This window comes from Cajanus cajan, chromosome 9, assembly GCF_000230855.2.
Source record: "Cajanus cajan strain Asha chromosome 9, NIPB_CcT2T_4, whole genome shotgun sequence".
Lineage (NCBI taxonomy): Eukaryota > Viridiplantae > Streptophyta > Magnoliopsida > Fabales > Fabaceae > Cajanus > Cajanus cajan.
This window is the reverse complement of record NC_138525.1, coordinates 25466680-25482872: the sequence shown is the minus strand read 5'-3', so window position 1 is coordinate 25482872 and position 16193 is coordinate 25466680. Positions and strand designations below refer to the sequence as shown.

General features: G+C 33.0%; 1 pseudogene; it reads left to right on the top strand.

The window, feature by feature from the left end:
- Positions 1-3513: 3513 nt before the first annotated feature.
- LOC145952038 (secreted RxLR effector protein 161 pseudogene) lies at positions 3514-3849 on the top strand (annotated as a pseudogene).
- Positions 3850-16193: the final 12344 nt, after the last annotated feature.

Here is a 16193-nt window from a genome sequence, read left to right as displayed (position 1 = left end):
AGAGGTTAACACATTAAGATTCAAAAAGAAAAAGGCACAACAAGGATTTAATGACAAGTAAAAGAACTACACATGACTCTAAGACAAAACTAGTAGATTAAGAAATGTAAAAAGCTTGTAATCTTGTTTCTTTTTAGGAGTTTCTTTTTAGTCCGAATTTATAGGAGTCCAAAGGGAGATAAAAGAAGTCCTAAAACAATTAAAAAGACATACAAAGAATACCTAAGGGCATATACAAAGATTGATTCACAAGAAATTATAAAATGAATCAAGAAAAGCAAGACAAAGTGAGTGTGTTCTATAGATTTATAGTTGTGACACAAGAACCACTCAAGGCACACAAACACAAGACTCAAAAAAGGAAATACATGGAAGAACAACAAAGACACATAACAAGATGATATTGGACGAACAAAACAAGACAAAGAAGCATAGGAACGAATTTACCAAGGAGACCTAGCTCTTGATACCAAATGATGGAAGATTTGTAGAGAAACCCGGATTGATGTGAGTCTCCTTCAATCTCCTCCCTAGACCTTGAACTCCTTGATCCTTCCTATGCTTGGTTAAGGCTTCCTATGGAGGAGGAAGCCTTAAAGCCACCACGGTTGGTGGAGGAACACTCCTAAGAGGCGCCACTCCTTGAAGAAGAGATAAGCCCCTTCAATTCTCACCACACTCTTCTATGGAAGGGATAAGAGAATTGGATGCACTCAAAGAGGTTTAGGGACTTTTGGAAGAGAGAAATCTGAACTCAACTCAGAAAATGCAATCTCTATTATCTCAAAAGTGTCTAACAAGGTTAGGTTTACAAGTATATAGGAGTAGGAAGCTTAGAGAGTAAGCTAGTCTTGACCATGGTTCACTAGGAACCATGGTTGAGTCTAGCTATAACCGTCCAAGTTAAGAAGGCTTGGAGAGCAAGCTTCTCACTTGGCTTGCTTGGTAAGCTAACCAAGGAGAAGCTTGTGCTTCAAGCTTCCAAGCTAAGAAGGCCTCAAGCAATTCGGCCAAGGAACCAAGTGTGAACACAAATCCGGCCAAGTGTGAACACACTCCAAGGTGGGCGACTTTTTGGTCTTAAGTTACTCCATCCATTTCTAAAAAGGTTAATTTGGTTTAGTTAGGTTCATCCAATGTGAATGAAACCTAGCTAAATCAAATCTATGAAAATTTAGGAGTAAAATGAGCCCAATATTAAAATTTTAGCCTAGGACCACCTTTGGCTAAATTGCTAGGAGCACACTCTAGCTTACTAAGGACACTCTCTATTTTGCTATTGCCACTCCTATTAGAAAACTAAAAAGGAATGTATTTCTATGTTAGGTTAAATGGAGTCAAAGTGTCCAAGTAACCTACCCTAGAATCTATGTACAAAAGCTACTAGAAAAGAAAACAAAGTGCCTTACAAATACAAAGGCAAAAATGCACCTATACAAGTATCTACTATATACAAGGTACAAAAAAGACAACTATACAAGTATATACAATGGAAACTTTAAGGGACTAATAAGAGGAACTATAATCAATGCTCATGATGAGCAAAGGTCTAAGAAGCACCTCCTCTTTAGAAGCCTCCACTAGCTTCCTAACCATGGACCTAGTCAAAGGTCCAATGGCCTTCAAGTGTACATCTTCCTTGGATGGTCCTCCATCAGAAAAGGTTTGTGAAGGATTCCTTATGAGTAAGTAACCAAGGAAAACTTTCAAGTCTTGTGCACCTTCTTGTACAAGACAATCATTGGAAGTGGTTCATTCAGATGAACATGGCCCAATTGAGACTCCATCATTAAGAGGTAACAAATATTTCATGCCTTTTGTGGATGAATTCACTATAAAGGTATGGTTGTATTTGATTAAAGAAGAGATTGATGTGTTTTCTATATTTGTGAAATTTTATGCATTGGTTGAGAGGCCATAAATTGAAATTTCTAAGAATTGATGGAGGTGGAGAATATAACTCTAAGGAGTTTCATGATTTTTGTCAAAGAAAGGGCATTGAACATGAGGTGACTACTCTTTATACCCCTTAACATAATGGATTGGCTGAAAGGAGGAATAAAACTCTGCTTGATATGGCAAGGTGTATGTGGAAAGGAAAGAGAATGCATAATTGCTATTGGAGAAAAGAAGTATATATTATACCATATGTGTTGAATAGATGTTCTACAAGGAAAATGAGATAGTGAATCCCGAGGAAGCATGAAGTGGGCATAAACCAAGTGTTAATCTTTTGAGAATTTTTGATTCCTTATGTTACAGGCACATTCCAGATTAAAAGAGGAGAAATCTGGATGAAAAAAGTGAAACACTTATATTAATTGGGTATCAGCCAACAAAAGTGTACAAGTTGTACAATCCAAATTAAAAGAAGGTTGTTGTTAGTCGGGGGTGGATGAGATAACATCATGGAACTGGGAGAATAAATCAGATTTAAGCATCAATCTTCAACTTGAACTTGAAGGGGATGAATAAGTTGAACCTAGTACTTCAATTATTACTATGCAATGGCAAGAGAAAAGATCATATAGGTTGAGATTTCCATTACACAAACTTTTAGATCATGAAGTGTTTCTAGACGATGTTGTTTTGTTTGATGGTGAGCTAGTGCATTTGGCTTTCATGGTAGACTCAAAATCAATAAATTGGGAGCATGCTCTTAAACAAAAGGAGTGAAGGATGCTATGAATGATGAAATTAATGTTATAGAGAGGAATCATACATGGGAGCTTATAGATCCTCTAACTACAAAGCAACCAATTGATGTGAAATGGGTGTTTAAGCTGAAGTTGAAATTAGATGGTTCAATTGTAAGCATAAGATAAGACTAGTTGCTAGAGGCTTTCGTCAAAAGGAAGGAATGGTCTACACTAAGGTATTTGCTTCAGTTGTAAGAATTGAAACTGTTAGGCTAGTAATTTCTATTACTAGTTCTAGAGGTTATCCTTTATTTCAATTAGATGTGAAATATGCATTTCTCATTGGTTTACCGGAGGAAGAGGTGTATGTGTTGCAGCCACCAGGATTTGAGGTGAAGGTAAGAGAACATCCAATAAAAAGTTGAGAAAAGCCTTGTATGGTTTGAAACAACCCCCTAGGGCTTGAAACAAGAGAATATATGCTTTCTTGCACCAACAAAGGTTCTCAAAATGTTCAATGGAGTTTGGGATATATGTGAAGATGAAGAATGATGTTGATTTGATCCTGGTATGTTTGTATGTGGATGACCTTCTTGTTATATGCATTAATAGATTTTAAATTGAGGAATTCAAAGGGAGAATGAAGTCAGAATTTGAGATGACTAAATTCAGAATTCTTAATTACTTCATTGATTTGGAAGTTGTTTATACCAATAAGGGTGTTTTTCTACATCAGAAAAAATATATTCAAAAGGTGCTAAAGAGGATTCAGATGGAGAATTGTAATGAACTTGAAACCCCAATTGAGATAAATGTGAAGTTTATAAAAGGAGAAACAGATAAGTGTGTTGGTAGCACATTGTACCAGTAGATTATGGGATCGTTCAGATTACTGTGTAATAGTAGGACTAACATTAGTTTTGTAGTTGGGTTGGTTAGCAAGTTCATGAGTGATCCAAGAGTCTCACACTTGGTTGCTGCCAAACGTATTTTGAGGTACCTGAAGGGAATACAAGAGTATGGTCTTTTATTTCCTAAGAGAAAGGAGCAGTGTGTGGTAGGCATTGTATCATTTTTAGATTCTGATTGGTACGAAGATAAGGTAGACAAAAAGAGTACTTTTGGTTACTTGTTTCATATTTTGAATGCACTAATTTCTTGGTTTTCGAAGAAGCAAAGTGTGGTTGCTATATCTTCTTGTGATACATAGTATATAGCTTCTTCATAGGTAACGTGTTAGATTTATGGTTGGAATCACTGCTTGAAGAGTTGAAGATTGAGTACAAGAAACCAATACAATTTTTTTAACAACAAATCATTTATAAGCTTGGCCAATAATCCAATTTCACATGGAAAAAACAAGCATATAGATACTAAGTTTCATTTCTTGAAAGACCAAGTGAGCAAAGGAAAAGTGGAGTTGGTCTATTGTTGTATTGAGTTATAGGTTGCAGATGATTTTACTAAACCATTGAAGGCAAATAAATTTAAGGAGTTAAGGAAGATGTTAAGAGTTGTGCATCACCTTTTAGAGCACCCATATTTTAGTGAAGAAAAAGGATGAGAGTATGAGATTATGTGTAGATTATCATTAGCTGAATAAGGTAACCATTAATAATAAATATCCCTTCCCTACATAGATTGTAGCGGTTTTTATAGACAATATCTTGGTATACTTTTGGTCGAGGAAGAAACATGAGGAGCATTTAAGTATAGTATTGCAAACCCTTAAGAATAGTCAACTTTATGCTAAGTCACCTAAATAAAGGTTAGTTCTTAAGACATGTGATCTCTAGTGGGGGTATAGAGGTAGATCCTTCCAAGGTATAGACATTTCTAAAGTGGGAAGCCCAAATTTTGTAAGTGAGATTAGAAGTTTTGTAGGTTAGGTAGGGTATGTTTGAAAGTTCATAGAGGATTTCTCTAAATTAGCATTATTTTTTACCAAATTGACTAGGAAGGGGCAAGTTTTCCTTTAGGATAACAACTGTGCGAGTAACTTCTAAGGCCTTAAAGAAAAGTTGACTAGTGCACCTATTTTAGTGCTACTTACCCCTAGTAGACCCTTTGTAGTGTATTGCGATGCATCTAAGTTGGGTGTAGAGGGAGTTTTAGTGTAGGATGGGAAGGTAGTGACCTATGCTTTTAGACAATCAAAAACTTATGAGAGGAACTATCCTATGCATGACCTTGAATTATTAACAAACAAATTAGTAATATTAAATGTTTTAATAGTTGACAACATGATAATATATTTTACATTAGTTTCCTAATGTATTTTATTCTTTTTTATTTATTATTTTAATAATTAAATTCAATGAATCAATCCAAACCAAACTGAATATGATTGGATTGGAGCAGTTTGGATCATATACTAAAAATTGTAAAAAAATTGAACAAATGCATACCAATTAAAACTTATCAAAGTGAGTTAACATATGCCTCGAATCTAATTTGACACAATCTATGCTCACCCCTACTATATGTGATAAAATTTAAAGAGCTTTACTTAAGTATGGTAATGGGGTTTATGCACCTAGACACAAGTATAACATGTGTCAAATAGTGTATGAAATATTAAAAGAGAAAAATAAGTATTCTATTGATTTTATGATACATTTAAAAAAGGTGCACAAAAGTTCACCATTTTGATCTATAATACCTCTTCTAAGATATTGATGAAATTTTATCAATTATTATCTTCTACGTAAATGCCTTGACTTTTTTGGGGGACATATTGCACCAAAGATTGTTGTAAAGTTTCTTATCTAGATGACATGACATTTGTGACTTTCAATTAGCTTATAGGTTGATTTCATTGTATTTTTGTCTATGGGTTTCTCCTTCCATGTCCATAAATCATTTTGGTCTTCATTAATAATGCAATGTCAACGAGACTAAGAAATTTTCTAGTTTGTCTTTTTTATTCAAAGAACTCTACTCTCCATATCAACTTCCATGGTTTTCACTTTCCACCCCTTCATGACCCCACATCTTTCATGATAGTTTCCTTGATGTGAAATAATATACTACAAGTATTTTTTAGTGCTTCTCATTCAACTCAAGTATCAAACCAATACTATATAGGCGTTACCAAAAAACCCACTACTATAGAAGGGATCTTTTTCATTGAATGAAAAGTCATTCTACATCAATTATATAACCGATGTAGAAAAAAAAGTAGTTTTTTTATATTGACTACATTTAACCAATGTAGAAGTAAAAAAAAATAATCAAAATTCATAGTGGCATTTACACTCCTCCCCACACCAACTCAATTCCAATAAGGTAAATGTGACACTAAAAGAGGGTTGAATTTTGTCTTAATATTTTTCCTTTATTCAAACTTGCACTAACAAACAAAGGAAGTCATATGTATAGACAATATGAGATACAAAGAAGTTTAATGGAGTTATAACATAGTGTTGGTAACAGAAAGTAATTAAACCTATTGTATGCACATAAAATGAAAATGACGTAGGAGGTTCATAAGAAAAATGAACATAGAGTTGATGGTCTTCTGTAAGATAAACAATAAAGGGAGGTAGTTTCTGTAAACTCCATCTTCCAAGTGATTGATGAAGTAGTCACTTCTCATCATTAATTGGTGATTAAAGAGCTCTTGGATCTACAAATCATTTCTCTCATCCTTTCATTTATTAGGTATTATTTTGAATTTTCTTTTCCTTTGTACTTATATCTAATAACATCACATTGTTTATTGGAACTAGTCTTTAAAGAAGTCCATGGTTGGAATTGACAAGGCTTTATTTTAGACCCAAGTAAAAAATGTAGAGATGATCCAACGTGTTCACAACTTAGCTCTAGTGCAACTATGAAGATCTTTGTATATTCAACTTCTTTTTTTAGCTAGTGTCTTAAGGTCTTCAACTTGCTACTCCCCAAGAGTTAGTTGGATAGACTAACCTCAACTTCTTCAAAATTCATTTATGATTGGAGCTTTTGATTAACATTGAGAGAAGGGAGGATGAACGACATGTCTTTTCTTTTTTTTTTTAAGAAAATTAACTAGATTTTTCCTCATTTATCCTTGTTTTATATTTTTTCTACGTCTCCCAACCAATTTAATCCCTTTTTGTGAAGTTTTTATCTTTTTCATCTCCATGTAGATTCCATTTCTCATACTTTTTAACTAAGACCATATTTTAAAGATAATATTAACCATTTTCACATTCCCAAAAGTATTAAATTGAATTTATAGATCTTTTTCACCTAGCCCTCTTTCTTCTTTTGTTTTTACAAACTATTGTTATTGTTTCTATCATCCCAAAAGTACTATCATTACGACTACTATTTCTGTCATTATTGCTACTATCACTCATACTATTGTCACTAATCATCATGGTCATTGCTTTCACCACTAGTACCACCATCGTGGTCACCCTAATCATCATTTTTAATTACCACCATTGCCATAATCACACTCATCAATACTATTATGAGAAATACTAGCATTATAGTTTTTAACACACTCTTTAGTATATATTATCTCATATTGGTCAAAATTTATTGTAAATTACAAAATTATGTGAATCTCGTTGCTTATTAAATGAACTTCTCTTCTAATTGTATAATCTTTTAATATATTTTAACTAATAAAAAAGAGTTTATTAGAATTAATGTGTTGCTAATATTTTCCTTGTTATCATTATCATTTTTAATGTCTCCTCTACCATCACTAATGTAGTGATATATAATCATTGACTCATTACTCACTACCGATGATCACCATTATCAATACTAACATTATAATCGTTATCATCAATATCTATAACTACTACCATCACAATCTTATTCAGTATGTCACAATTACCTTTCATAAAATTAACTTTGCTCTTTTGAATATAAATTTTATTACTATTGATTAAATTATGTATTTACATCAAATATCGACTAGGATAAATCTTATTACTTTTTTTCCTTATATATTCTTATATTGATCACCAAATTAATTTACCTAAAAGAATATTGTATCATTATAATTTTATTATTAGATTGATGAATGGTTAATATAAAATTGTCCCGTGATTAAATTTCACATTTACATTAATGATACAAGTTAATTCTTCTTGAAATGTTGGAAGGTTGATTTTACTCAAATAAACCTTATATGGGATTTGATTGATCAAAATTAATTTCCCGCATAGACACATCTTTTATAATTAATTAATTAATTCTTTTAAACAAATTAATTTAGTCAATTTTTTTATATAGCCTCAAATAATCAATTAACATTGTATTCAAAGTCATATTTTTTTGGGTTGGTGTTTGGACACAAGTATGATCTAACATGAATGAAAAATAAGTCTAATGTGAAAAACGTCTATTTCTTAAAAGGTTATTATTTTCATTCATGTTTTGATTAAGATGTTTTAGTATCTTCTATAAGTTGGATCAATAGGATTTGGTCATCTCTTTACTTCTACCACATCAGTTATAGAAAGTAATCTCTCAAGTGTTTATGTGTAAATTTTAATACACACATTAATTTACAATATTATTACATATGGATTAAAAAAATTATCATGGGTTATTTACTTATAATTCAGGTCATGATTATTTTTCAAAGGTTCTTAGGTTATTTAATTCATTTATTCATGGATCATCTTCAATCTTTCTCCTCTAACGGGAAACCCTTCTTGAAGAAAATTGAAATAGGATCTAATAGTCTTGAGTAGAAGTGTGCTTGTGTTAGAACTCTTTCACTATCTTCATCGATTTTAAAGGGCAAAGTTTCACTACAACGCATTTTTCAAAGTTTCACTACAACGCATACGTTCACTAATTGTGAAAGCCCTAAAAATAAGTCAGTTCATTCTTTTTGCATTGTGCCCCATTTTAAAATCATTTTGTTACATCCAAACTATTTTTCCTTTTTATTTTCATACTAAATTCTTGCCTTTCATGTTTTTTATGTTTAAATTAAGAAAATACATGACTTTGGAGTTCTTTTGTGTCTGTTACTGTTGTGAATAAGGCCAAAGGGGATTATAAACCATCTAAGCTTCCATGTTCATATATAGAAAGAAGAATCCCTTTTAACCTCATTTGTAATATTAACATACATAAAAGAATCCCAAAGTTACAAATTTTCTCGATTCAAATGTAACAAATGTGGAAGCCGAAAGTTTAGTATGAAAATAAGAAAGAAAAATAATTTGGACAAATTACTCAAGATGGGGTTCAAAATGAATGGGGCATAGAGTAAGAATAATGAACTCATCTATTTTTAGGATTTTCACCATGAGTGAATCTGTGCATCATAGTGAACATTTGCCTTTTTCAAACCAATGAAGATATTGAAGGAGTTCCAACAAAAGCAAACACATTACTACTCAATGTCGTCAGACCATGTTCAGGTTTCTTTAAGAAGGGTTTCTTCGTGAGAGAAGAAGGGTTAACTAGAGGAGAAAGGTTGAAAATGACCCGTGAAAAAAAATAACCCAATAATTTGTGAAAAAATTTATGACTTGACTTTTATATAATTAATAACCTGTAGCTAGCAAAACATTTTTTATCCTTGTGTAATAATAACATAAATAAACACACACACATACACACACACACACACACACACACACACATATATATAGGGAGCATATCAAATGAGAGAGAATTTATTATAAGAGATGAGAGGGTTAAAATATAACCTTTAGATTAATCAAGTGAGAGAAAATTAATCTAAGGGTTATATTTTAACCCTCTCATCTCTCATAATAAATTCTCTCTCACTTGATATGCTCCCTATATATATATATATATAATTTTTCACATAAACACTTGAAAGTTGAAAGTAATATTTAAAAAACTACCTTCGATACTTGATGTGGTTGAGGTGGACCGATGACCACATTTTATTAGTCCAACTCATAAGGATATCAAAACATGTTAATCAAAACATACATGTAAATAATGGTCTTCTTAAAATTAATATAATATACATAGTGCACGGGCAAGAAAAATGTACGTTGGAAATCAAATGAATCAAACATTTTCACCTTAATTAATGAATGAAATTAAATGAATAAGAAGACATTTAAAACAAATTTTCAACACCTATAAATATGCATGTATGTTTGTTATCAAAAATCATTTGGATTAGTGGTAGTCACAATACTACAAATGATATTAGTCTCTTACTTATTGAGTTAGGTGTAGAGGGAGGGGGTGTTGGTCCTAGTTGACAAGAATATAGAAGGGGGGTTGAATAAATTCTAGCCTAAGATAACTTTAATTTCAAATTTTCTTGATATTGAACTACTACAATATTCAAGATTCAAACTTTAATCAATTTGAGTTAACAAATAATTGTAGATTACAATGTTCATTACTAAGGTATTAGAATATCAAAGTTAATGCAGCGAAACAGTCACTTATAATCAAGGTTGATTTTATATTACCTTCTTATTAAAGAATTTCAATTACAAGAATAATACTCAGAGTATATACAGAAATTGAAATATCATATCTCACAAGTCTTTGAATTCTTAAAGCAAGAAATTATCAAGATTTTTAAAGAGATAAAGGTAAAAAGATAAAGAATACAGAAATTTATACTGCTTTAACCATCCACTTGGCCTACATTCAGTTTTCTCTTATTTAGCATCCCACTAATCAAAGATCATTCACTATAATATTGTTTACAAACACCATGCACACACAATATTACAAGAATGCAAACATACATCAATCTTCACACTACAAGACTCAAAACACACATAAATTTATATACCCCACAAAAATTACTTGAGAAATCTCACTCAAGATTTCAAGATCTCTTATTGACACACCTTATCTCAAGAGATACACCATAAAAAATGAAAATTACAAATTAAAGATCAGAAAGATATCACCTAATTTCGTGTAGATATTGATCTTTCACAATTGAATTCACTTATTGAATTTCTTCTTTCAAGAACTCATGTTCAATCTTTGAACTTTGTTAATATTTCAGAAAAATTCTTTAATCAGCCTTTGATTCTTGTTTATGAAAGTAATCTTTTTTTCTAATATTGTTGTTCAAAAAGGTTCTCTAAAATGGTCTCTTTTAATCTCATAGATATTTAAAGTGTGCAAGACATGATTTAGTTATAAAGAGTAATAACAGAGATAATCTATTATCTAATATGGTAATCTGTTACCAGTTCTTTAAAATTGAACTAAGAACATAAAACTATTAGGGTAATCGATTACGGGATATGGTAATCAATTATCCCAAGCTTTTTAAGACCCAGAATTGTGCTTCACTCTGTGGTAATTGATTATCCCGATGAAATTTTTGATTATTCAGCCTTGTTTCAAGAAAGAGACTCTATTTTAATCTATTACCAAATCTGATAATCTATTACCTCATAAAACACTTGAAAATCCTTTCTCAATAACAGACGCGGTAATCTATTAACATAGAAGACATTTAAACATCCTTTTTCAATAACAGAATTGGTAATTTATTACCCTGAATGGTAATTGATTAACAATGTTATCTTGGAAACTCTTTTTTGAATCAACTCATATTTCTAAGTTTAAACACTTGGTAGTAAATTACCTTTTTATGATAATCTATTACTGAAGTTAGATGAAAAACACATAGAAGGGGGGTTGAATATGTGTGTATATGTGAACAAAGGAATTTTAAAAATATTTTCCCAAGAAGGCAATTTTTTTGTCTAGTAAAATAATATTAGTGAATGGTAAACTAGAATTGCCTAGGATTGGTTCGACAAAATACTTTCGCGTCTGGGAATTTATCGTCCGCTTAAGGGAAATGCTTCTTAAATGACAACTGTTCTTTTCAGATAACAAATTGAATAAGTGTGGTTTTCGTCTGAAGATAGTTTTAATAGACGATAAGCATTAGACGAATTTTTCAGTATTTTAAATCATTTAAGTAAAAGTGCATTTGAAAACATTAAAGTAAAGTGCAAGTATTTTTATACTGGTTCACTCAAATTGAGCTACGTCCAATCTCCTTCAAATGAAGGGTTCCACTATATATTCAATGAAGTAAGACTATTATTTATTCAGCCTCTTCAGGCTCGTAGTGAGTATTATAGACCACCCAGGTTGCGAACACTCCTGGTCTAAGTATTCTCAACCACTCCTGGTTCGTCAACTTCACTCGTTAACGCTAATATTCTTTGCTTAGCCACTTCTGGATCTCAGTGAGTATTCCCGACCACCTCCTGGCCCGCTAGTTTCACTACTAGCGCTAGTATTCTTTCCTCAGCCACTTCTAGCTCTCAGTGAGTATTCTCGACCACCTCCTAGCCCTCTAGTTTCATCAGTAGCACTAGTATTCTTTGCTCAACCACTTTTGGCTCTTAGTGAGTATTGTCAACCAACTCCTAGCCCGTCAACTTCACTCATTGACGCTAGTATTCTTTGATCAGTTACTTCTGGCTCACAATGAGTATTCTTTGACAAGCCTCTCCAGGCTTTACAAGTATTCTTTCCCTAGCCTCTTCAGGCTTTACATATGATGACTAAACAAATTTAGTTTAAGTGTTTGGGTTACTCTCATAGAGAGGATACATGAGTTGGTACACTCACTAAGGTATGCAACCTTAGTCTTACAACGATTGAGTGTATGATTTACTTTCACAGAGAGGATACGAAAATGAATACACTCACTAAGATTCATGTTCCTAAGATGCACTTGGAACTCCTTAGTCTACAGAGATGAATACACTATGGTACATTTGACTCTATACGCTCTATCTCTGGGTTTGTTGCTTCATGTGGTTGATATCACTCTAGTTAAAAATGCAAAAGCTAGCCTTTCAAGGTTTGAGGTAGTGATATATATATTGTCCTATAGAATTTGCCCTTTGCAAGTCTCCGTTGAAGTAGATGTAATCGTTTATGATTAGTTTGATCTTCTCATTTAATGCTTAAGATCTTGCATTAAATGTTGCTTCCCATTCATGGACATTACATGAAGTCTTCTTTGTCTTGTTAGAAGTTGTGTCTGAATTTAGCAAAGACCTAGGAACCTCTTTGTCCTTTTCTGGTCGCATAGCTGTGGAATGTTGTCCTTATCTAAAAAAGTGATGTATTTTTTCTAACACATGCATGCTCTTGCTTTTGCGTACTATTCTTCTTCTTCTTTCATCATGCTATCATGTTGAGAGCATTTAAGTGATCGTAGACGATACCTTAATTTGTCCTTTGAGACTTGATTCTTTAAGTGTTTTGCATGGCAAAGTTCGTCTGGTCTGTTAGCCCTATGCATCTCAATCTGTGATTTTTGTCTGAGCATTTGAGTTTAATGCTTTGACTTCCTTTCGATTTGGTCAACATTATAGATGAAAAGACTTTGTTTTTATCTGAAATATCTCTTGGTCTGTGCTATCCTTCGTCTTATGCGTAGTTGACTTTCTTCTATTCCTTGACACAACTTCGTCTGATATTATACTAGTAGTCATCTGTCGTACACATTATAATTTGTCTATTCTGTTAGCTTGGTTCGTTTGATTCTCATGATGTGCCTTGCCTTGACTGTTCTTTTATATGAGTTGACCATCTGGTTTCATCTGATGTTTAACCCATCTTTGTCTTGTTTCAAATTTAGCCCTGTTTTGGCTTTTCATCTGATACTTCAAGGCTTTGACTTGTAGTATGCCTCGTCTAGTGTTTGTTGAATGTTCTTCTGTTTTATATCAGACCTGATCTTGATGCTTGACCGCCCATCATCTGATTTTTCTTGCTTTAGCGTGTCTAGGCTTCGTAGATCTTGTATTTAATGCATTTGATCTTACATTAAATGTTTGCTCGCTAAATCTATGTTATGTGAAGTCTTTTGTACCGTTTGTTTACTTCTATGTCTGACTTCAATCATAACCTAGACATATTTGTACTTTCTCGGCATTGTAGCTATAGAGGCATTGTTTTTTAATGACTGGTAGGTGTACTTGCTCTAACGCACGGAACTTTGACTTGTGGATAAGCGCTAGTCCATTTTTCTCTTCTCGTTTCTTCTATTTTTGATGACTTCATGTGTTCTTCTAAGAGTGTGGATGATAAGTAGTACTTCTCGTTGTGACTTAGTAGGCTTCAGACGTAATTCAACATTCTTCATTTTGGTATGGAAATTTGAGTCTCCATTTAAGAGATGGACTTTGACTTTTCATTTTGTCTGGTCAACTGAGCACACTTTTAACTTTGTCTAGAGTGTTTTTGTCCATCGTCTGTAGTCTTGCATTTCATCTTATGTCTTTTTACCATTTCTCTTGTTTCTCGTGCTTTGTTCTTTATTTTGCGTTGTGTCTGTGTTGGAAAGTAAAGATTGAATTTTTTGTAATGCAAGGTTTGTAGTTTGTGGGTAGCTTTGTCTGGTGTATATCCTTCTTTTGATCAGATCCGGTGCTTACCTCACTTTTGTCTTGGTTCTGGTGTAAAAAGTGGTACATGCATATACTCTAGTTTTCATCTTGCCTGTACTTATGTTTATCTGAAGCACTAACGCACTCGTTAGAAATAACAATATGTATTATATTTGTCTTATTCAAAACTTTACTGGGAATTGCTTCGTCTGACTTAACAATCTCCCTCTTTTTGAAGATGACAAATATAATTGATCAAATGGTTTCAAATAAACTAAATCAGAGGTATATTTGTATAGCAAGTTTATATGTTATCAATTCATTGCACCTCTCCCCCTTAATATATGCTCTCCCCCTTTCTTTATTGTCTCTTAGCCATTTTTTAGTTATATAACGTATTTGATTAATTATTTTCTATTTCTCCCCTTTTGTAATCATAAAAAAGAAATAGATACTAGGGTTTATATCAAAACAGAGCGAGAATCTTCAAGAAAACCTTTATTCTCGGATAGTTAATATAGCAATCAAAATTCCACACAAGATTATTCATCATAATATTGATCAAGCATAGATATCAAGACATTGATCGAAGCATTCCAGTTATTAAGACAATAACTTTGAATAAGAAATGTATACTTTGTTGAATTAAAATGAGTTGAACTACAAACGTTCATAAAAAAATGTATAATTGGAAACGCATCTGATTATTTTCCTCCTTTGTAGTCATGAAGATAGATGAAGTTTTAAGGGTAATCAGACACCAAAAGAATTAATACAGCTAGCGAGATGCTTAGGGAGTAAGAAAACTTGTAGTCATGACCAGGTCATTTTATACATCAAACAACAATTTTGGAGAGAAAAAAAATGCATTGATCTGAATAAAAAATATGTACAACATGAAGAGTTTATATAATCAAAAGGAAACTCTTTTTCTCTGTTATGAACATCCTTGTTATTCTATCTTACCTATTGTGATCACTAAGACGGAATGGATGAGTTTCTAGAAATAGTCTGATACTAGAAAAAGTTATCATAGCCAGCAAGAGAAGAAAATAGCATTGAGCAGATTATTCCATACATCAACCAGTAATTTGGATAAGAAAATGTATATATTTATTATTAACTTGACTTAGAAATATGTACACCATGAAGAATTTACACAGTCCAACAAATTTTTTTTTTTTCTAACATGGTCATCTCTATTATTCTATCTCCCCTAAGGTGGTCATAGAGACGGAAGTAGATCTTTGGAAGGTTGCGACGCCATTAAGTTGAATAGACAAGTTAACTTGTCTTAGTCTGCTCTGAACTTGTTGTATGTCTCAATAGAGACATATTGCTGTGCAGGTTCAGACGTAGAAGAAAGAACTTCAGAAGGGGCAGACAACGCTATAGGTGTATTTATACACCGATCCTAATGGTCACTTGTTGTGGGGTTAGACGCTCAGAAGGAGCGAATATGACCTATATTTTCAGGGATGAAGTTTAAGGGTGTTAGGATGAATTCTTTGATTAGATGAAATGAAGGCTGTTGTAGGCAGATGGTTAAGTTGGTCATTTTGGCTTTGGCCTCACACTTCAACCTAATCAGTTCCTTCTCTTGCTTGTCGTATTCCTTAGCTTGTTGTTTTGGTTCCTCCATTTTCACAGCTTTTTTGCCAATGCTCATTTCTCTTTTGCTTCTTCAGCACAGACTCTGAAACAATTTTTTTCGCTTTCTCACCTATCTCGTTATGTGACCTCCTTTGTGACTCCTTGTAGTTGAAATACCTGAGGATTCCACAGTTGGCCAAATTCTCGTAGATGGTTATTCCCCATTCATTCATCTGGTTTATGTTGAAGTGATGCTCCAAGTACATCACTGGCTTTATCTTCGTGGAGAAGATATAGGCACAGTTGATGGCTTTGTGTATTTCAACAGGGATGATCACTGGTGCAGTGTTTTCCACCTGTGCGTCCATTGTAGTGGGTGAGTAGCATTTGGAAGAGGTTAGAGTGTTGGGATTTCGAGAGGATTTTGAAGTCTTGAGAGTTTAAGGCATGTGAAATAGGACACTAAGTGCAGGAGAATATATAGAGATTTTTGAGGCAGAGAAGTTTTTGTTTGCATTATTATCATTACGACGTGGCGCCCGTTGTTGTCCTAGTACGGTGAGATGTGCGACATGCATTAAATTTTGGATAAGGGAAATGTCTTTTCTAAGAAGAACCC